Below are 23,622 nucleotides of genomic sequence, written 5' to 3' on the forward strand. Positions count from 1 at the left end.
GAGTCATGGAGGGTACAGGAGAAGGTGTGAGGCAGAGGGGATGAACATCTTTTCAAAGGCTGATTTCTCAAATAAGTAAAGTGTCTGGAAGTTGATGGAGGATTTATATGTGCATTCTGCGAATTTTATGTTTTTCTCACCTTGCTATGAAGAATAAAACCTCAAATTCCCCAGAATGCAAAAATGACTTTCTGCATTTGTCGGTTTGTTGGCTTATTTGGAGAACTGTCCCTGGCAAATTACTTCACACACTGACAACTGTATTTTTATCAAGCAGAAGCAAGGTGTCTCAGTAAACTTTTAGTAGATTGTCTGGCTGCTCATACTCAGAGGAAAGCCCGGCATTCTTATAGAGGCATTGTTTTCCCACTCCTTTTTTCAAGTCTGTGGCTTGCTTCTGCAGTAGATAAGCAAGACATACAGGTAAGTGAATAGTTTTTAATATGTAAATCATATAGAGGCAGAATTTAAAATTTTTTTAATAAATAATTTTTTTAATAAAAACACAATACTGCAGCCTTTTGTTCACTAATGTTCTCCTTGTCTTCAGAAATAGAGATGGATTAGATCCAATACAATGATTTAGATCATCCTCAATATTTGGGGAAGCTTGGATCTGTTCCAACTTTTACAGCTTGGGTTCATCTCTCTTTGTCACTGCCAGATCATATTCTTCTGTGAGCTTGTATAGATTTCTTCGTGTTCCTTTTCTCTCTTTCCTCTATTGCTATGATGTCTCCTTTTCAGTCTTCTCTGCTTCCGAACAGGAATTTCATAGTCTACTTCATCAAACTCTGCTTTCTTTGTCAGAATTAAAAAATAAAGCGGGTTAAAAAAAGAGATAAAGGTAACTTATGCAATTAGTGCTTTTAGAGACAGAGGAAGTATCTCAGACGTGACAGAGCCAACCTGTGCTTCCTCAGCTGATTGTTGGTATAGAAGTAATTTTTCTTTAGGTAGGGTCCCTATGGGTATCCCACTTGGGGGGCGGGGGGGTGTGCGCGCGCACACCACACACCCTTGATCATAGATTTTTATTAGGAGTGTCCATTTGGTTTCGCCCTCAGTTGCTTCTCAATTGCCTGGGCCTGAGACAGAGATAGCATGTCCACCTCCATAGCACTTGGGATTCGCCCAGGTAGCTAACGCACTTGCAGTATCCATCGCTGACTGGGATGGCCTCTTTACATGAGAGACAGCATTTAAACCCAAGTGAATTGGGCATGCCCCTCACAGGGAGAATTTCCCTGCAGGGAATGGAACAAGTTTCTATTACCAAAGAAGTTTTTTTTTTGTCCCCCAAACAAACACACACGCACACACTAAACTAACTACAACTAATAAACCAGCTAGGTAATGTAAGGAGAAGCTCCGTATTTGCCGAGGTAGGCAAGAAGTGAAACTTCTGTCTAGCCCTGAAATCTAGGGTCCAGAAGAACCAAAAACTCAAACTTCAACTCCTCATGATGGAGCGTTCCCCCGATCTCCTTTGGAACCAGGTTGGGACCCTCCTGGCCATCAGTCTTCAGGAATTTCTACCCCCACTTCCACCTCAGTGCAACATTTTCCTAAGAAATAGAAATCCTCAGAGCCTTCCTTCAAATCCCCTCAGAAAACCAGATCTAGTTCCTTCTTGGGGCTTCTCCCTCAAAAAGACCTTGGTCTCCAGTCTCCTCAGAGGTCTTCGAGGCTTGGTACAATAGAGGGGAAACACTCATTCGGTACAGGGGATGTGAGAAAACAGGGCTCTAGGAAGACCCTGCATCATTGTCTAGGGATGGCACCAAACATAGAAGATCAGTACCATCAACTCTAACTCCTCTCTCAATGCTCTGACCAAGTGTCACGGTACCACGTAAGCCTCCAGCCTCATTGTTGCAGCCTTGAAGTGCCTTATGCCTCTGGTATAATCTGAGAAGGACAAACACTCGGGTACTAAAACATCTGTTGGTACTGCAGGACTTCAGATACCAGAGAGACTTGGTGATGGCTTCTGATCCAGAGTCTCCATTGCTGACCGGTACCAAGCATATTTCTGTATAGAGAACCTCTTGGTAGCGGGATCCTTTTGCATCCCCAGTACCGTCACACTCTCCACCCACCCTTTCCTCTGGGAGCTCCTTCATTTGAAGAAGAGGAGGATGTTGTTGATGATTTCCCCTGTGCTGCTTCCATTTCAGTGCAAGGTTCTCCAATTATACCTTACACTAACTGTCTCCCAAATGGACAGGGAAGATGCTCCAGGACCTTATCAATCCTGGTGAGAGTAACCCTGGATTCCATCCCATCATATGTATGGGCCTGGCTGGGATGATTTAGTTAGTGTTGGCCCTGCTTTGAGCAGGGGGTTGGACTAGATGACCTCCTGAGATCTCTTCCAACCCTGATATTCTATGATTCTAAATGGCCATATTGGGATCTCTGGGCAGTCTATTGCTGGTAATTCTCTAGGGCCCAGACCCTATCCTATAGGGATAGCTTCTCTCCCCCCACCAGCAACAGGAGGAAACATTTGAGTAGCAGGATACCAGGGTGGACAAAGAAGCAATGCCTCAAACTACCACCTTGTCCTCTTCACCAGATGAAGCCTTGATTTTTCCCTCACCATTGGTGGCTGATGATTTTTGACAGTTCCAGGACTTCATTAAGCAGGTGGCAGTCTCTCTGAAGATACCCCTAGAGGAGATCAGAGAACCCCAACACAAGCTCTTGGAGATTCTGCACTCTGACGTACCATCTAGAATTGCCCTCCCTATTAATGAGGCTCTGTTGGAATCCACTGGGGCCATCTGGCAAACCCTCTCTACAGTGAAACCCACTTGTAAGAGGGTATCCCTACCAAGGACTCTGAATTCCTCTTCTCCCACCCACCTCGGTACCACCAGTGACAGTAGCCCACCCGGCACAGATGAGGTCTCCACCTCCCCCAGCACCGCCACAGGAACAATCAGTACTGGAGGAATTCCACTGATTAAGGGACCACTGCATGACGGAGGCACCCGAGTCTCAACCCCTTGGTACCGACATCACGGCACTGAGCCTTTGCTGGGCACAGGGGATATTCCTGCAATCATGCCATGCCTCTCCACTGTCAAGTTGAGGGGTCAGATAGTGAGCCAGATTGAGATCTCACAGTACTCCTCCCAAGCTCCATAGGAGAGGGTGCGGGAGTGCCACCCATGAGCATCTCTACCAGGCCCTATGCCACCACAATGGCCATACTGGGACCCTGGGGTGGCAAAACTACCTGCTTTGCGAGCTTCAAGCTTCGTCCAGCGGCTTCACCCTAGACAAAGCAGATATACCTTCACCACCGTCCATGGCAGATAACTTCTGATTTATCGAGGAGCTGGTGAAAAGAGTAGCGGATACCCTCCACATACCACTGGAGGGAGGTCAGGGACACACACCAGCAGCTCCTTGATATCCTCTACTCTTTATCGTCCTTGAAGATCACCCTTCCAGTTAATGAAGCCATCTTAGACCTGGCTAAAACAGTGTGGCAAACCTTGTCATCTGTTGCCCCAATACGCAAGTGTGAGGAGAAGCAATATTATGTCCCCACAAAGGAATCAGAGTTCCTTTTCTCCAACCCATCACCCAATTCCATTGTGGTGGATGCCGTGAAATCCTGTGACAACACCATTCCAGGGCAAGGCCCTTTGATTGGGATGGGGGGGTTGGAAGCGCCTAGATCTCTTTGGCAGGAAGGCATATTCCTCGGCAACCTTACAATTCCACATTGTCAGCTATCAGGCGTTCATGGCAAAATACAATTACACAAACTGCAATAAGCTGAATGACTTTATTGATAAACTGTCATCATTCAGGAGGGACAACTAATGGCAAAAATATTGCTACCATCAATCCCCGACACTGCTGACACGAGAGCTAGATCCATCTCTACAGCTGTAGTGATGAGGCGAGAGTCATGGCTCCACTTGTTGGGATTCCCAAAGTAGGTGCAGACCACAGTAGAAGACCTCCTGTTCAAGGGTTAAAAGCTCTTTGCTGAGAAGATAGATGCCTCCCTCCATACCTTGAAGGATTCCAGGGCCACCCTCAGGTCGCTGGGAATCTGTATACCGGGACAAAAGAAACGCTTTAGTCCTGCAGTCCCAATACAGGCTGTATGCAACTCAATTCCCATCATAGCACCATTATGAGCTGCAAAGAAAAAAGGAGAAATACCTGAAGCGCAAGCCATTGGGGAGCCACAATGTTTGACCCAGCCCCCTGCCTGTAAGCACCTCATTTGGTGGGCAGATTGAGGAACTGCAAGACCACTCCCTGCAACTGACTGACTGTGATTATGCACCCATTTGATCACCGTTTGGCAGGGTTCTGCAGTGCCTGGGAACGCATAATGTTGGACAGATGGGTCTTAAAGCTCATCCAATCTGGCTACTCCATCCACTTCATTTCTCTACCCCCTCCACAATACCTGTCCCTACTCCTCTTCAGGGACCCTTCTCCTGTCGTAGTGGACTCTCATGAGATAGATCAGCTCCTCCAATTAGGAGCCATACAACCAGTACTTCATCATCTATGAGGCAAAGGATTCTACTCTTGTTACTTCCTAATAACCAAAAGAAAGGGAGTTTGGAGACCCATACTGGGTCTCAGAGCTCTCAACAAGTTTGTCAAAGCTCAGAAGTTCAAGATGGTCACCTTCTAGATGATCATTCCATCACTGGAACAGGGAGACTGTTTTTTGGCCCTCAACCTACAGGACACCTACTTTCACATTTCGATCCTACCAGCTCACGGTCGATTTCTCAGATTCACTCTGGGACATTACCATTACCAATACAGAGTCCTTCCCTTTGGACTCTCATCAGCCCTGAAAGTATTTTCCAAAGTTCTCTCCGTGGTAGCTGCTCATTTATGCTTGCAAGGGATAATATCCATCCAGGTATGGATAGTCAGTCTCCTCAGAGCCTGATCGCTCCAAGAGGCTCGTAGAGCCATCGACACTATGATACACTTGTTTACAGAACTGGGCTTACAGATCAACATCCAGAAGTCAACCCTTACACCAGTGCAACACCTAGAATTCATAGGGGCCGACCTAGACGCTTTACAGGCCAAAGCCTTCCTACCTCACTACAGTTTCCTATTCCTGGTCTCGCTCATAGACACAGCTCAACGCATTGCCCAAATACCAGCCAGACTCTGCTCTCAACTATTGGGGCATATGGTGGCACGCATGGCAGTGATACCACACGCCAGACTCCACATGTGATGGCTCCAACTATGGTTCAGTTAGGTTTACAAACCGCACAGGGACAGGTTGGACAAACCCCTGTCACTACCTACCGGGATGAAAACTGCTTAGACTGGAAAAGGACCCAACCAGTGCATGCAAAGGAATCCCCTTCTCACAGATATCACCATCCTTGCTCCTTACCACCGCCAGATCTCTAATACTGACTGGCGTGCATTTAAACATCCTCCTGATGCAAGGCAAATTGTCACCTATAGGGATATCTCTACACATCAATCTCCTCAAACTCAGAGCGGTCAGAAACGCCTGCGCCCATTTCCTCCTGCTGATAGCAGGATCACGTACAAAGATCCGAACAGACAGCATAGCCTGCATGTACTGCATCAGCCATTGGGGAGGGGGCAGTGGAGGCAATGAAACTATGGAACTGGTAAAAAGAAAAGGAGTACTTGTGGCACCTTAGAGACTAACCAATTTATTTGAGCATAAGCTTTCGTGAGCTACAGCTCACTGAAAGCTTATGCTCAAATAAATGGGTTAGTCTCTAAGGTGCCACAAGTACTCCTTTTCTTTTTGTGAATACAGACTAACACGGCTGTTACTCTGAAACCTGTCATTATGGAACTGGTGCATCTCTCATAACGTCATTTTGTCTGCGGCCTACCTCCCGGGCGTTCAGAGCTCGATAGTGGACAGCCTCAGTCGCAAATTCCTGCATGATCACGAGTGGGAGATGCAGCTGTCAGTACTCCATGACCTCTTCACATGATGGGGAACACCGTCCTTAGACCTGTTCACCACTTACCAGAACAAGAAGTGTCCATGCTACTACTCCAGGATGGGGATGGGACATCTTTGGCTCAACAGTACTGTCATCTGTAACTGATGCGACTCCGAAGTCCCAAACCTCTAAAAGGGAAACTGCTCTGAGTCACCTGAAGTGGAGCACCCATAGGGACACTACTCGAAGAAGTTGTTACCTTGTTCAGTAACAGTGGTTCTTCAAGATGTGTGTCCCTATGGATGCTCCAAAACCCACTGTCCTCCCCTCTACTTCAGAGTTCTTGTTATGACCCTGTGGTAGAGAAGGAACTGAGGACAGTTAGCCCGCATGCTCTGGCTAGCCTTGTGGACAGCACAAGGTAAGACAGTGCACGTGCAGGCCCAACTTACACTGCTACCAAAGTCCTTTGATCAGCAGTGCAGAGACGGAGACACACCTACAGTGGAGCACCCATGGGGGACAAATCTTGAAGAACCATCTTTAACTGCACAAGGTGGGTAACTACTTCTCTCTTCTGTGATGGACACTGCTTGGGATTCACTAAGAGTGGCGCACCCGTAGGGATGCTACTCGAAGAAGAGGTTACTCACCCTGTGCAATAACCTTGGCTCTTTGAGAGAAATTGTAGTCAGCCTTAGGAAATAGATATCTGACAGAAAAAACACAGGAAAAGGACATTTTAGTCTCTCCAGAGCATAGCATTCTGAGTAGGAAGAATAGTCCTTGGATAAATCTTGAGGAACCAAAGCCTTTGGAGGTTGGGAGACAACTAGAAGGGGAAGATAATTATTTGGGCAGGCTTTTAGCCAAAACTGCAATTTTGAGTCCCTGTTAAAAAACCTATCCAAGGCAGTGAAACCATCCCTGAGACATACACCAGGGAAGTACAGGGACTGTTTGCTTGGAATTCCCTCTTTAATCTTTCTTGGTAGCCGAAACTCCAAATATATTGTTGTCGATAACAGGTTTTTTTTTAAAAAGCAGCTTATGTACAGAATATCTTCCAAGATGAACAAGGTTTGCCTGATCTGCAAATAAATCTACCCTTCCCAACTGAGATTGTTTGAGTTCAGCTTTCTGTCTCCTTCCGATTAAGTATGCAGCACAGTCAATGCTGCAGTGGCATTGTGCATTACATGATCCCTTTCCCTCACCACAGATTAGTAGGTGTCACTTGCCGCCCAGCTCCCTGCCCAATGCTGTCCAAGATGCCCTTAAACTCTCCTCAAAGTCTGTTGTAAGTAATCTAGTGTTTAGAAGAGCCCTGTGGCAGAGGGCCCGTTCTGCTAAACTGTCAGTGAAACTTAGCATACTAACACTTCTATTTCAGGAGAGTAGACGGGGAGGAGAATCTAGGTGAAGCTTTAAAAGATGTACCAGATACCCTATTGTATCTTCCTTTTATGTACCATGTAAATTATCAACTCTGATAGAAAGGTAATATATTTTCACTATATTATGTCTGCATTCCATGGATGCAACTAGGGAGTTGTCAACCACTACTTATTTGTATTCCGTTGTGAGCAACAGCTAAGGAGGTCGAAGGTTCAGAGGTTTGGCTATCTAATCATAGAGCTGAAATATATAAATTATTATATGCAAAATCATATGAATTGTCATGCCCGATCAGATCACTGGTCTGATTCTAATCCATGTATCAGACAGTGGTCAGTACCCATTGATTTAGGAAAAGATGATGTAACTAGGAATGGTGCATGAAACCCCTTAGTTACCAGTTAAAGCATAACCTTCCCATAGCAAAAGTTTCTTCATAACTCACATCTGTGGGTGGTTGGCTTATACCCTGAAGCATAGAGGTTTATCTCTTAAGGAAAAAATATTTTTCCAATGTAATGTAACTAAGGATGTTCTCATCTATATAAATGTCTAATTGTATTTTTAACCCTACATGGTTCTTGGCCACAAAGTTACCTTGTGGCATTGAGTGTCACAATCATGGAATGTCCCTTGTTCAGTGTTGTTTTATTATTTATGTTGTTCTAGTCTGTAGGAGCCACAGTCATTGACCTGGACCGCATTTTGCTAGGTGCTGTACAAATACAAAACAAACAAAACAAAAGCCAGTCTCTGCCCTAAAGAGTTTACAATTTAAGTATTAATAGAGAAGGTAATTCAGATGCTATTTATTCTAATATTCATTTCTTTGTCTAGCTGTATTGTATATCCTCTTAATCATATCCTTTCTAAATAGTCCCAATCGTACTAAATAGTAATTTTTGGCATGACACCAGGGGATTTCCTGATGGTGGTCATTAGGCTGCCCTAGTTCCTGTCCAAATTCCTATGTTAGGTAATTACATTCTGCCTACTTACATTTATTTAACTTATGAAAACCCTATCCAGTGCTCTAGGTGCTTCACAGTAAGTTTAAAAAATGTAGAAAAATAGAAGAAATTCCAAAATACAACTAGATAAATAGTTGAGCCAAGCCTTTTTCTATAAGTAGTAAATGTTAGACTCCCAAGAAAAAAGAGCCAATAAAATTAACCTCATTCAGCCCATTCATCTCTTCGCCTCCCCACCTACCCTTATTAAATCCCTGGAAAAGAGAATATGCCTTGCCTTATGCCCAGAAGATTAGCAAATCCAGATTTTGTTGGATCAAAGCAGGGTGGCATTTCAGAGTAGGGAATTTCATGTTTTCATTGCAGTTTCTGTTAGTACGTGAAGAATACTGTATCAATCTTAAGCCATTTTACAGTATTACTATGTACCATTAATAGCTTTTGTCTTCCATCACAGATATGTCTGGACTTTGGTATTGGGGCTGGCTAATCCTCTAACTATAGTCCTAACTATAGTAAAGCATTTTAGAATCCTTTGGGATGAAAGGCCACATTTTTTTTGTTTCCCTCCCATCTTAGTAGTTGATATCAGATTCTCTGCAGCGGGGATGGGAATTGGTACAGAAGTTAATGTAAGGTGTAGTAGCTATTTTAGGGCCAGAGCTGACTATGATTTTTCCAATTTGAAAAGAGACTTAATTCCTTTTATTTGGGAGGTGGGGTTTGCTTTATTTAGAGCATTATGAGGTAAGACCATGGGGCCTTCGATAGATAGTCTTGGATTGATTTACTTTCTGAATGGGGTAAATTTGGATAATTTAAAATCAGAAAAAATGTCAGTTCAAATTACCATTGGACATCTGTAAAAACCTTTTTGTAGTTTATTGGGATCTTTATTCTACTTGACAATGAAAGTTAGCTTTGGTGGTAGTGGTTTGGATAGCTATATTCGTGGACCACAAGGTTGCATGATTTGGTCTTTGACAGAAATTTAATTTATAAGAGAAGACTAGAGATTTTTTTTTCTAGGTTTGTATTTAAGATTAAAATGATTTTATTAATATGGATTTCTGTTGTAACTAAGATATTATGCTTGAGACCTTGTTTTTTTTATTAGCCATTCCGAAGTTCCTATATTTATCTGACACAAAAAAGGTAGCAAAACGAGAGGGAAAGAAAGATGAGGAGCAGACCAGCTGAAAATAGTGTCAGATACCGTTTTGTGGTGTGACTTTGTGAGTCATGCAGAATCAGTGTGAGATTTGGCATAAAGGAATTTACTGTATGAAGGAGCTTACCATCTCATTCTTTAGTGCTTTCTGCTTGCTTGCTTACTTTGATCCCTGGTCTCTTCTAAGGATCAGTTGAAGCACTGATTCCTCATTGTGGCCTTTACCTGTTTCCAGGTTGCATATGTGCTCCATCAGTAAGATTTAGAAGGTCAGGATTACCTTTTAATGCCAAAATTGACATCTGTATATTTATAAAGCTGATTAAAGATCAGATCACAGGGATATGGAAGTATACAGGGGAGCCATTGAGCACAGCTAGCATAGGTGCATTTTCAGAGTAAACAGCTTCAAAATGGTTTGCGAAATAGGATATTAGAAGTAGCCAGGAGACTAAATAAATGAGCACATGAACAGAACACCTTAACACTGATTGTCACGGCCACCTGCTGACCTCATTTCTCTTCTAAATAAATGGAAATTCTGTGGGTGGAAATGTAGTTGCCCTTGGAAAGTACATTGCAATATTCAGTCAGGATTTTAGGAATACATAAGATATATCTGGTGGTTGTTTTTTGCTTTTGTAAAGTCTTAGAAAAGCTCTTTTTAGTCTTACTCTTTTTTGTTTTAATGGAAGCTGCTTAATTTGATCAACTCTGCACCATCCTGGTTGGTGGTTGTTATTCACCTGAGTAAAATCTGCAATTTCAGTGTTGCGTTTGTTAATTGAGCCACAGATGCAGCCTAAATTCTACTTTGGACCTGTGCAGTCCTGCTGATGCTGTGAGTGTAAATGAAGGAAGAATCTGTACTATGATTTTTTTTTTTGTTATGAAGGAAAAACTTGTTTTAGTCATATGGTTGTGGACCAAGCTGATCTGTCTAAAAAAGCATCATATGGAATTTGTTTTTTAAAAATCTTTGCACAGCTACGTGTCAAGGATTCAAAATATTTTAAAATTAAAAATAAAAATTACTAAATTGTTGCTTTTCGAGATTACTTAGTTGAGTTACCCAGTCTCCACAGTCAGATGGTCAAACTGAACTAAAACAAAAATCTTTTAATTTTTTTTTAAATACATGAGGAAAGGGAGAAGAGGGAGAAAGACGCTTGCTTTAAATCTCTCTTCCCTTTTCCACCAGAGTTAAAAACTTCTATAGATATGTAAGTTTAGTAGAGGGTTTGAATATTATTAGTCATGGAGTATTTTTTGAATCTTGTGGGTCTCTCTTATCACTTTAAAACTTTACTGTTTCCTGTTAAGGAATAAAAAGATAGGAATGAAAGAGTAAGATATGTATTTGCAAGGCCTTAAGGCAGGGGTAGTCAATAAGCAGACCGTGGCCTGAATCTAGACCACCAGATGCTTTTGAACGGACCCCAAAACTTTTTTATTTACTTCTTATTATCCATTATTATTTTCTTTGGAGTCTGGACCTTGACTATGCCTTGACCAAAAAGTTTGAACCCCGACAAAAAATAGACTACCCCTGTTTTAAAGTATAATGGATACCTCTACTACCGAATAACTGTGTCTTACTACTGTAGGTGTACACTAGATCATTTAGTCATGCTTTTAAATGTCATTACTGTTTTAATTTTTGTTACTGAATTTGTCTTATGGACTCTTTTACAGAAGCTGTGTGATTGAGTATGTTAGCTCTCTGAAACTATTTTCAGAAAGTTAGCATGTAGATGTATGTCTTAAAATATTAATTAACAGGTTTGGTGGCACTAGAAGAAAAAATATCTTCTAGCGGAGGTCCTTTATTCAAGGGTTCTTAAACAATATAAAATACTATTGTTTAGATATAAAGTTCACAGATGTTTAGGATACTTATTAATAAGACAAAATTACAAATAATTGTGAGTTTGCTTAGACAAAGATCTTTTGCTTTTTTTACTTTATTGCAATTGAAGGAGTCAAACAGTACAGCATATGTTACATTCACAGTCGCACTCCCATTAAGACAACCTCAGTTTTTCCCATGCATATTAACCTTCCCCACATTATATAACTCATAGAAGATATTAAAAGAAATAAATAAAAAATACAAAATATGCTCTTGGTACCTAGAGGAAGCTAAGCCAGATTCTATGGTAACCAAAGTTTCTCCTCTTATTTACGGCACATTACTTAATTCCAGCATTGACTCCTGTGTCATGTTGTACTCTCCAGTATATTGGAAGAATGGCATATTCTTTACAATAGCCAATAACATATTTTCTAACATACTTAAGTCCTCGTAGTCTTATTCATATTTCTTTGCATCTGCTCAGTTTTTCAGGCTTCACGGTATCACTTTTAATTTTGGAAGGGATTTTAGCAATGTAGTCCTGATATTTTTTGCATATACATTGTCAATTTGTTCATTAGCATAATATATCCGATTCACTAAACTCAGTCCACCTCCAGCAGTGGTTTCTCTTCCAGAAGAAAGTGATCACATTTTTCCCAACAAAGATGAAATGATAGCAAAGGTGGTCAGGAGAAGGATATTGGGATGCAGACCTGATTCAAGAAATATCTTTGGATTTAATAGAATTTGAGAGGACATTTTCATACTGAATATTTGTGTCAGAGATCAGTATTTGTATAGATTGCAATGGGGCATAGAATGCCTAAATTCACTATGTACGTGTTCAATGGCATGTGCATGTAGCTTTGTATTCTAGCAAAAGAACTCCTTTTAATTTTAATTGCAGAAGAGATTAGTCTGGGTTATAGGTTACTAGATAGAAAAGTTTCATTTGAAACATATTTTTCTGCGATTAACTCAGAATATCTTAAATATGTAGACCTTTCCCTTCTGCTTTCTTCACCTTTAAAAAAAATCCTTTGATCACTTTTCTTCAAAATGCTTACACCCGAAAAACCTTCCTCCAAGACTGAAAATGCGGGTGATTGTTTGTCCAGAAGTTATAAGCCTCTAAAGAAAGGGGCAGCTCAGATATCATCGACAACATTTTAAGGAACTTCAGGCAATTAATCACTCTGGAATCCTTCATACTTCATAATTTGTATTTATTCTTTTAAAACCTTTTTTCTGGTTAAATGTAAACTTTTGACAGTTAAGGAATGCACTTTTAGTGATATCCGTGACATCTCCATTAGTATCAGTAGAAGGGTTTACATTTTCCACTGAGGCCAAGTAGAATGGTGCGATAGTTTTATTGACTTACTGTGGTTTACAGAGGAATGTACTAATAAATAAACATTTAAGGGTGAAGGTGAGTATTGAAGGTGTTCGTCGATTATTCTTATCACTGAACAATGAAATGAATTTTTTTTTCAAAAACTACTTCTCTTGTGAGGGTTTGAGACAGTTATACTTTTTCTTCGCCTTTTTATTGATGAACTTTTGTATCCTGGCCAGGATGAACAGTTGGGGTGGGAAAAGGGAAGATTTAAGAGGAATACATTTTCACAGCCAGATCTTGAAAGCGAATAACCTGATTTTGCAAGGCAGTCAGCACCTTCCAGAAGACCTCTAATGCTTCCAAGATTGAGTAAAGGTGTGGCTTGTGCGGGGGAAAAAGGAATGATGTGATTGAGACATGACACTACCTCTATCCAATGCCATATTTAAGGGGAAAATCAAGTTCCTAAATTCATATTGAGGCTCCTAAAATATTGGCCTGACTTTCAAAACGCAACTTCTCTCTCTGTCGCGCATGCACGCGTGCTCACAAACACACAGACACAGCAAGAGGCCTAGTCTCCCCTCCAGTGTGTGAGGGATAGTAGAATAGATAATTAAACTTCTGATTGTATGTACTTTTCTTCTTAGTTTGAGAACAAACATGCTATAAATCTACTTCATTTCATCCGGTGGGACCACCTCAGGGTCATACAGGTGCAATAGTTTAAAATTTAATTAAAAGAACATGTTGTTCTCATTAAACTTATCACATTGTCTGTCATGAACAACTCTTAATGGTTACTGGAAAGAAGAAATTGTGTTTCTTCTAACAACAGATATGTGAAAAAGTCACATCTGGTAAACTAGGAGCAGCTATGATCATATTTTTACTTGAATATAGTAAACAAACATAATGAATGATAGGCTAGGTATCACAATTTTGCAGTTTTCATTTGTCTCTCTGTTTAAAACAAGTGAATTCATTTCAGGAATTTTTTTCATAATTATCATTTTTGGATGAAATGTGGAGAAGCTGAATGTTTGGAAGGAAATTTATTTGTAGCTGAGCTGTGCATAAGTATCTGTTTCCACAGATCGTTTGTATATGTCTCACTTGTAAGAAACAAGCCCATTGGTAACCATTTTTAAGTAAATTAAATGACACATGAGAATTAGAGGAGTTGAGAGTAATTTTTATTTTAGAATTCTTTTTGCATTAACACATCTGCAGTGTTGATGAATACATGGAAAAACGAAATTGCCCTTCCATTCTGCTGTGTCTCCAATGTGACAATAAATCAACTTTTTTTCCTTTTAAAATGTCTGGCCTTGTAATTTATGTTTGCATGACCCATTACTAAGTTCGTAGTAGTAGGTGTTTTAGTTGGCAGACACAATTCCAGGGATTCTGTGGAACTTTATTTTTATTACTGAGCTTTTGTTACTGTCTGTAATTAAATGTGGAAATATATATTTTCTTAATCATGAAAATTAGCTCACTTCAGTTCTGGATCTCTTTCCCAGCAGAAACTTAGCATTAAGTACTCTTCAATTAAGCACCATCTTAGATTTAAGAAAGTGGTAGGCAATGTTCCCTCTAATTTTTTACATCCATGTGTGGAATGAATTTTGTTATGTGTACTAATATGGAGGTGATGTGTGGTGGGGGTAGGGATCAGGGGTTCGGAGTGTGGGAGGGGGCTCAGGACCGGGGCAGAGGATTGGGATGCGGGGAGGTGAGGGGACCGGCTGGGGGTATGGGCTCTGGGGTGGGGCTGGGGATGAGGGGTTTGAGAGGGGGCTCAGGACTGGGGCTGAGGGTTAGAATGTGCGGGGTGAGGGCTCTGGGCTGGGGCTGAGGATGAGGGGTTTGAGGTGCAGGCTACCCTGGGACTGTGGTGAGGACAGAGGACTTGCCACAGCAGCCCGGGGGGGACAGCTCCAAGGCCGAGGGAGAGGCACCTCTTCCCATCTGCACAGCCCTTGATAGCCAGCTGCACGGCCACGTGGCCGCAGAGCTTAGAGGGAACTTGGGCGTTAGGCATATTATTTTGTTATATGACAGTTCCTGAAAGAACACAAGAACTACTCTTCATGGTCATGGCAAATTCATGCTACTGCAGTTAAAGTTAAGTGTTTTTATTGGTTTGTTACATATTCAGGTGGTGGTGGTGGTGGTTTTTTTTAAAAATATTCAAACCCTTATCAAGGCAGGATGCAAGCAAGAGTTTAATGTAATAATCAGTATCTGGACCCTACTATGTGCATGGCCTATTTCTGAACAAATTCACCCAAAGAATAAAACAAGCAAGCAAAACAAAACACAATTTTTTTATAAAGTCCAAAAAAATACTCAAATAGAATAATTAAATGTATACAATAGTTAACTTAGTCAAATTACTGCTGTTGTAACTTCCATCTTCCTTCTAAACTGACGAGTCCCATCTGAGGCACACATCTGCCTCTCATGATTGCAAGTCTTGTCCTTACTTAAGATCATAAAATTGTGGTTTTAGAAGTTTTGAGGCACTGACACAGCCGTATTCCCAGTTTTACTACTGCAAACGCAGTTATGTGTATGCTCAACATGCACATACACATTTATTGACTTGTCTGAGAAGTTATTTTAGTATGTTGTAACACCTTAGTAATCTTTTGGAATAAATATGGGGTCAGATTCTAGATGTGTGTAATTGCAAGTGTCTAACTGCTTAAGCAAATAAATATCCAATGGGTATGTGCAAATCATGTATTCCTGTGTGTATGGACAGTCATGTGCTCATATAAATACCTGACTTGTGGTCCTAATCACCTGACTTCTATGGGACTACTTGTATGCTTAAAGTTAATCATGTGCTTAAATGCTTTTCTGGATCTGCGCCCAAGTGCTCACATTGGGTATTTATGTGCAGAAGTTAAACACTTGCCAATGTATGCACTCTGGTGTGCAGGCCTAACTTGGAAAATCTGGCCCGATATGTGTTGATTAATTTTAGTGTATTGCTTATAATACCAAACTGGAGATTTGGGATGGGTAAGAGCTGTGTTTATTATGCACACATTATAAAATTAAATTGTTGGATGATGATTTCCCTTGATACTCTGACTTTGCTATATACAAATAAAAATTGTGCAAGCTAGTTCACAGTATTGTCTCATTGCTTTAATTGTTTTGTAAATAGAAAAAACTATCCAAGATATTAAATTGGCTAGTTAAGATGCACTGTAATTACATTTCATAAAGATTTTTGTGTGTTTTCTAAATAGGTTTCCTACTGGGTAAATAATTGTGCCTTTAAAAAGTTATAAAGCTTTATTTCGTTAATGTTAAATCAATTAGTAGGAAAAATGCCTCAGTTCTCTCTTGTAGACACTTATTTAAATAGCTTAAAAGACATACCACTTTCTCAAAAGACTGGAAGGATGCTGTCTCTTGAGTAAATATATATATTAAGGTAGTTGTTTTATAACCCTCCACAGGAGCTTGTTCTAGCCTAACTACATATTTACCCAATAAACTGAAATGGCTTCTATTGAAGCTGCTGTCTGTCAGGTGAATTATCTTGTTTTACTTTTAAATGTTTTGTAGCCAGTGATCTAGAATGGCCAAAGTTTGTCACTCTTGACTGTCAGATAAATGCTGTGTGTGTATTTTTAAATAATTATCTGGAAGCCCAGAGTTGCTGAAGTAATGTGAAATAGAATGAAATGTACTTTTTCAAAAGAAATTCAAAGAATGATGATAGGTTATCAAAAACAAGGGAGTTAAATATTAACATTGATGTCTGTCTTTAACCCACAGCAGCATACATACGAAACATAGGCACAGTACACAGTGTAAGAACAATTTTGTTGACTAAGGACAGACTGAAAACAATCACTTGAATTTACTTGCATTTTTGATTTTGTAGCAGATTTAAAAGTGTTTTCTCTAATATTCAGTGTTTTCAAAAGCTCTGTGGAATCTGTTAATTCAGAACTATTTGGACAAAATACTTTCTTCCGGCTGACATGTATGGTAAGATTCATCCATAGATCTCGGTGTTTTGCAGACAAGCCTCTTAAAATCCTTGAGAGGTAGAAAAGTAATTTTAACATTATCTACGTGTTACAGTATATAAGGCTCTGATCCTGCAATGAGTTGTGTCTTGTTTGACACAGTGATCCTCACTGTTGAGCATATTGTTGAATGTGGCCTAACAGAAAAATCAACCTTAAGTTAATTGCATCCTGGTTATGTGCGCTATCTGGATGAAAAAATCTTAATGAACAAAATGATAAAGACAAAGAAGAGAAAATAGTTTTTGATTGTATGCTGAATGAGTGTTCGCAAATGATCTCCATCTTTTTAAGAGGGAGGGTTTTTTTAAAAACAGAAAACTCTTAAAAAGCACACTTTAAACCGTTACAGTTGTGTTTAGCAAACGATGGTAATGAGAACTTCCAAAAGCTCCTAAATCATTTAGGCTCTGGAGTCCCATTTTCAAAAGTGATTTGAGGACTTAGGAGTCTATATAGGTATGTCTATACTGCAAGTGAAGTTTTGCTTGTCGTATGGATCGGTATACCTGTGTTAACTTTAATCTAGCTAGCACAGGTGACAATCATAATAAAGATGTGGTGGTACGGGCTTGTATTCAGGTTAGCTGCCGGGAACCCTGGCTCTTACGTGGGTTGCTAACCATCACTGAGACCCGTGTCTCCGTATCGTCACTACTGTTGATACCTGTATGTGCCTACCTATACTACACTCACACCTTCTCTTGTACTGTAGACATGCCCAAGTCTTACTGACTTTCAGTAAATCCCTAAGTCACTTTTGAAAATGGGACTTAGGAGCCTAAGACCATAAGAATGGCATACTGGGTCAGACCAAAGGGCCATCCAGCCCAGTAACCTGTCTGCCAACAGTGGCCATTGCCAGGTGCTGCAGAGGAGTGAACCTAACAGGTAATGATCAAGTGATCTCTCTCCTGCCATCCAGCTCCACCCTCTGACAAACAGAGGCTAGGGGCATCATTCCTTACCCATCCTGGCTAATAGCCATTAATGGACTTAACCTCCATGAATGTATCCAGTTCTCTTTTTTTAAACCCTGTTCTAGTCCTAGCCTTCAAAACCTCCTCAGGCAAGGAGTTCCACAGGTTGACTGTGCGCTGTGTGAAGAACTTCCTTTTATTTGTTTTAAACCTGCTGCCCATTAATTTAATTTGGTGGCCCCTAGTTCTTGTATTATGGGAACAAGTAAATAACTTTTCCTTATTCACTTTCTCCACACCACTCATGATTTTATATACCTCTGTCATATCTCCCCTTCGTCTCCTTTTTTCCAAGCTGAAAAGTCCTAGCCTCTTTAATCTCTCCTCATATGGGACCCGTTTCAAACCCCTAATCATTTTAGTTCCCTTTCTCTGAACCTTTTCTAATGCCAGTATATCTTTTTTTGAGATGAAGAGACCACATCTGTACGCAGTATTCAAGATGTGGGCGTACCATGGATTTATATAAGGGCAATAAGATATTCTCAGTTTTATTCTCTGTCCCTTTAATGATTCCTAAGCCACGTAAGTGTTTAAAATCTTACCCACTGACTTGTGTTCATGTGTGAGCTTTGCAGAACTTTTTTTCATTAACCTGTGCTTAGGCTTGAAAGGACTTAAAATGTCTTCACTGCTTTAAAAAAAAAAAGTTAGTTCTTAGCTAATTTTGAGTTAAAATAGCAGTGAAGATATGGCAGTTTGGTTTTTTGACTCTGATTAGCAGCTTGAGTTAAAGCCTGTAGGGGAACTTGGGATTGAACTAACCCACATTAAAAGTAGAGTTGATGTATCTTCACTGCCAGCCTGGGTTAAGAACAAACTTTTTTTTTTCTTGCAGTGAAGACATACTCTTAGAGACAGTTATCTGTGATGCCCCTTGATGTGATACATCCATAGTGGTCAAAGGACTAGGGATGAGAGACGGCAAAAAATGTTTTTCTTCAAATAGAGAAAAGATGAAAGGGGGTGGAAGTCTTATGCGGAGGGTGGTGGTGAGTAGGGAGAGTTTCTGATGGCTAGGAGGCAATTGAAGATGCCTGTGCCCCTAAGCGATTTTACACTCCCTGTAAAAATTATAGGAGGGACAATTGAGGCCCACTCATCTTTGTTTCATGCTAAGACTGTACAGTACAAGTAGGCACCGAGGGTAAGTACTATAATTAATGTATTCTTAAATTCCGCTATCAACAGACAAGATTTCCAGTTAAAAAGGAGGGATTAAGAACAATAGGAGTTAAACTAGTGTGTTTGTTTTGATGACATGTCTCCCTCCTACCATTCTTCTTTCATCATATCGGTCTCCTCTGTGGGGATATTTCATACTACATAACAGCTGGTATACTACATAAGCAAGCTCCATTACCAAATAAACTCAGACAGATGACCTAATCATGAAAGGGGAGAGGGGAAAGACCTTGTACGTGACAGTGAACTCAGTAACTATATCAGTCATGTGAAAATTGAAATTCAACCTAATTTAAATAAATTTGACAATCTTGGGTGTACAGTAGCACAGTACAGCCCTTCAGTAAATCCCATTCTGAACGTAATAAACCCTTAGAACATACTACCCTATTGTAAACAATGCATGTAACTGCCTAAAGCATACTGGATTCATCCATGAAGTTAAAATAAAGACTGCAGTAGAGGAAATGAAAGGGCACCTAGCTAGGCAAGAGAAGTCACTTTGGAACAACAAATCAGGTAACTAATTGAAGTGGCTTTTTAAATTAATTCTTGATAAAGTAATAAAATAGTTAAAAGAATGTGCTTTCATAGCAGGAAAAAATAAATTAAGCTCACTTGTTTAAAAGATTGTCTGTCTGCTTAAAAAATATATTTTACATGTGTTAAACCAAAACAGATCTCTTAACTTAATAAAAGTAACAGACTTATGGAAGATGCAGAGGTTTCCTTCACACCTGTTTTGTGGTTTATTCATTTACTTTTTTCAGGGATTTTAGGTATTGAAGGAATGAGAGAAATGGTTCTGCTTGTCTTTGAAATAGATGCTGCTTTGATAAGCTTCTGATCTCTGTTCTCAGAGTTGTGGCAGCAGATTCAAACACTCAGATTATAAAATTGGGAGACTGAGATGTAGCCGTAAAAACTTCAATCACTTTACTGTCAGATCCAATGCACAGGACATTGCCAGGAGATAAAATGATTTAAAATTAAAGTAGCCTACTAAATTTACCTGCCATGGAGAATCCACAAAAGAACTACCACTTCTAATTCTCAGATTTGTTTCAAATTATTATTTTTTCAGATTGGGCTCCCTGATCTCTTCAGCTCAAGCTGTTGTAAAGACTTGAAAAGCTGTCTCTTCTTATCAGATCACTGGTTTAATAATAATAATAAATTAAATCCATGGAATCAAAGAAACTGTGGCTTTGGTGTATTCACCATCACATTCACCTGCTTGCAGTACACCTAGCATGAGGAGGAGAACATGCAGGCAGATGTATTCAGCAGGAAGTCTTATGACTAAATTGTTCGGTGATATCCTCACTATGGCTTAGGTGGGGTCAATCACAGACCTGTTTACATCTAGTCAGAATGCCAAATATAATTGGTGCTGCACCAGGGCTCACAAGGATAAGAAATATTTATCAGATGTGTTCCTGCTGGATTGGAGTAGTCAGTTCCCTCCCATTTGCTTAATAGCCATCATAAGGAAGATCAGAGGACAGAGCTAATCTCATACTGATCATACCAATATTGCCTCAGCAGGATTGGTACACAGATCTTTTTCAGGTAACCAGATAAGTACCCGTTTGTCTTTCTATGTGGCTAGACCTCCTCTCAGCAATGAGGCAGAATTCTTCATCTGAATCCAGAGATACTTTTTCTCTCTCTGTAGAGGATAGTCTACTAACTACACAGAAGGATTCAGAGTAACAGCCGTTTTAGTCTGTATTCGCAAAAAGAAAAGGAGGACTTGTGGCACCTTAGAGACTAACCAATTTATTTGAGCATGAGCTTTCGTGAGCTACAGCTCACTTCATCGGATGCATCCGATGAAGTGAGCTGTAGCTCACGAAAGCTCATGCTCAGATAAATTGGTTAGTCTCTAAGGTGCCACAAATCCTCCTTTTCTTTTTACACAGAAGGAGTTCAAGCAGTACTGTTACGGTCCAGGAGGAACTTTGCCTTGAAGTGCTACAGACTAAAATGGACACTGTTTGTGTTGAGTGAAAAGTAAAGAGTTAACCCCATCACGAGTGGCTGTCCCTGTAGTTTTAAGGTATTTTTTTGCATTTTAAGTCACATTGTCTAGTAGTAGTTTCCCTGAAGGTTAATTTTAGCTCCCCATCACAATTTTGTTATCGATGACTTTCTTTTATCACCCTACCACCTCCACATTTCTTATCATACATACTTACAATACATATAGTCCAGAGGTGGGGGCAAACTACAGCCCGTGGGATGTCCTGCCTGGCCCCTGAGCTCCTGCCCCTGGCCCCTCCCTCTGTCCCCCCTCCCACGCAGCCATGCTGCTGTGTGGGCAGCGGGGCTGCGAGCTCCTGCCTCTCTGAGCGGCATGGTAAGGGGGTTGTGGTGGCATGCGTGTGGCCATGAAAAGGTTGGGTAGTGGGTCCTGGGGGGCAGTCAGGGAGCAGGAGGCGGTTAGGGGCGGGGGTTCCCGGGGCGGGGAGGGGGAGACGGTCAGGGGACAGGGAGCAGGGGGTGGTTGGATGGGGCGGAGGTTCTGGGGTGGTCAGGGAGGGAGGTTGGATAGGGCGTGGGAGTCCCGGGGGGCCTGTCGGGGGGCGGGGGTGTGGATAGGTTGGGGCAGTCAGGTTACAGGGAGCGGGGGGGCTTGGATGGGGGTGGGATCCCGGGGGGTGCGGGGGGAAGGCAGTTTGGGGCAGTCAGGGGACGGCAAGTAGGAGGGGGCAAATAGGGAGTGGGGGCCAGACTGTTTGGAGGGCACAGCCTTCCCTACCTGGCTCTCCATATAGTTTTGCACCCAAAAAGTTTGCCCACCCCCCCTGTAGTCAGTTAACTTGCCATCCTCTTACAGAGGGCACTGCTTGGTAGTTTGCCAAAAGTGGGAACGTATAGAGGCCCTTTAAGAAAAAAAGAGATGTTACTTAGCAGTAACTGTTCTTCGAGAGTTTTTTCAGCATTCATCTGCCTTCCCCTCTGCTTTGGAGTTCTCGGTATTTTGGGGAGAGGTAGGTGACTGGGTGGGTGCTCTCTCTTAAATAGATGGGCCTGATGACATTGTAAGTGCAAGGGCATGCTGCACCCTTCATTAGACAGGATTTTTCTTTACAGTTCTATAGCTCAGGGCTCGAGGTGCTGAATACCGACAAGTGTGAACAAACGCACAGTGGCAACTCTTGAAGATCAAAAATTATTAGTAAATAACCTGTTTCTTATCAGTTACTCTGTAATTGGACAAAGCAAGCATGTCTAGATTTGTATGTTGTGCTGCACAGCATTGGCCTCTTAAGCCTCTCACTGGTCCTGTGCTGTACCTTGGACCAGTGTAATTTTGGAACTGGGAGATAAAGGAGAATTACTTGTGTTGCTTTTGGTAGAGGGGAAAGAACACCTTCTTCTTTCCTTCCTTTCTTTCCTTTCTATAGAAAGCTTTTGAAATGTTGGAAGTAGTCCTGGTGGAGATGAATTAGTGGGCAGAGGTGCATGAGAGCATTAAAGGCATATGGTAATACAGTTTCATGTGGATTTTGAAATCCCCACATGTGGTAAAAACGTTGTGTAGCTGTTTTCAGTTTCCTTCTGTTGATCTCATAATACTTACAGTTAAGAAAATTTGTTTATGGTCTTGTCGTAATCCTAAAAGGAAACTTCTTGATCAACAATGAGTTACCATTTCTTTAATGACAGGTTTCAGAGTAACAGCCGTGTTAGTCTGTATTCGCAAAAAGAAAAGGAGTACTTGTGGCACCTTAGAGACTAACCAATTTATTTGAGCATAAGCTTTCGTGAGCTACAGCTCACTTCATCAGATGCATATCGTGGAAACTGCAGCAGACTTTATATATACACAGAGAACATGAACCAATACCTCCTCCCACCCCACTGTCCTGCTGGTAATAGCTTATCTAAAGTGATCATCAGGTGGGCCATTTCCAGCACAAATCCAGGTTTTCTCACCCTCCACCCCCCCACACAAATTCACTCTCCTGCTGGTGATAGCCCATCCAAAGTGACAACTCTTTACAAAATGTGCATGGGGCTATTTCCTGCACAAATCCAGGTTTTCTCACATCCCCCCCACCCCCATACACACACAAACTCACTCTCCTGCTGGTAATAGCTCATCCAAACTGACCACTCTTCAAGTTTAAATCCAAGTTAAACCAGAACATCTGGGGGGGGGGTAGGAAAAAACAAGAGGAAACAGGCTACCTTGCATAATGACTTAGCCACTCCAAGTCTCTATTTAAGCCTAAATTAATAGTATCTAATTTGCAAATGAATTCCAATTCAGCAGTTTCTCGCTGGAGTCTGGATTTGAAGTTTTTTTGTTTTAAGATAGCGACCTTCATGTCTGTGATTGCGTGACCAGAGAGATTGACGTGTTCTACGACTGGTTTATGAATGTTATAATTCTTGACATCTGATTTGTGTCCATTTAAAGCCCCTACTCTACTTGCGCTATATTGATGACATCTTCATCATCTGGACCCATGGAAAAGAAGCCCTTGAGGAATTCCACCATGATTTCAACAATTTCCATCCCACCACCAACCTCAGCCTGGTCCAGTCCACACAAGAGATCCACTTCCTGGACACTACAGTGCTCATAAACAATGGTCACATAAACACCACCCTATACCGGAAACCTACTGACCGCTATTCCTACCTGCATGCCTCCAGCTTTCACCCTGACCACACCACACGATCCATCGTCTAC

General features: G+C 41.2%; 1 protein-coding gene across 8 annotated transcripts in view; it reads left to right on the forward strand.

Annotated features, from left to right (window-relative positions):
- CUX1 (cut like homeobox 1) overlaps positions 1-23,622 on the forward strand; it is a 402,959-nt gene that overhangs the window by 79,685 nt on the left and 299,652 nt on the right. The gene's annotated exons all lie outside the window — the stretch shown is intronic.

This window comes from Lepidochelys kempii, chromosome 17, assembly GCF_965140265.1.
Source record: "Lepidochelys kempii isolate rLepKem1 chromosome 17, rLepKem1.hap2, whole genome shotgun sequence".
Classification (NCBI taxonomy): domain Eukaryota; kingdom Metazoa; phylum Chordata; order Testudines; family Cheloniidae; genus Lepidochelys; species Lepidochelys kempii.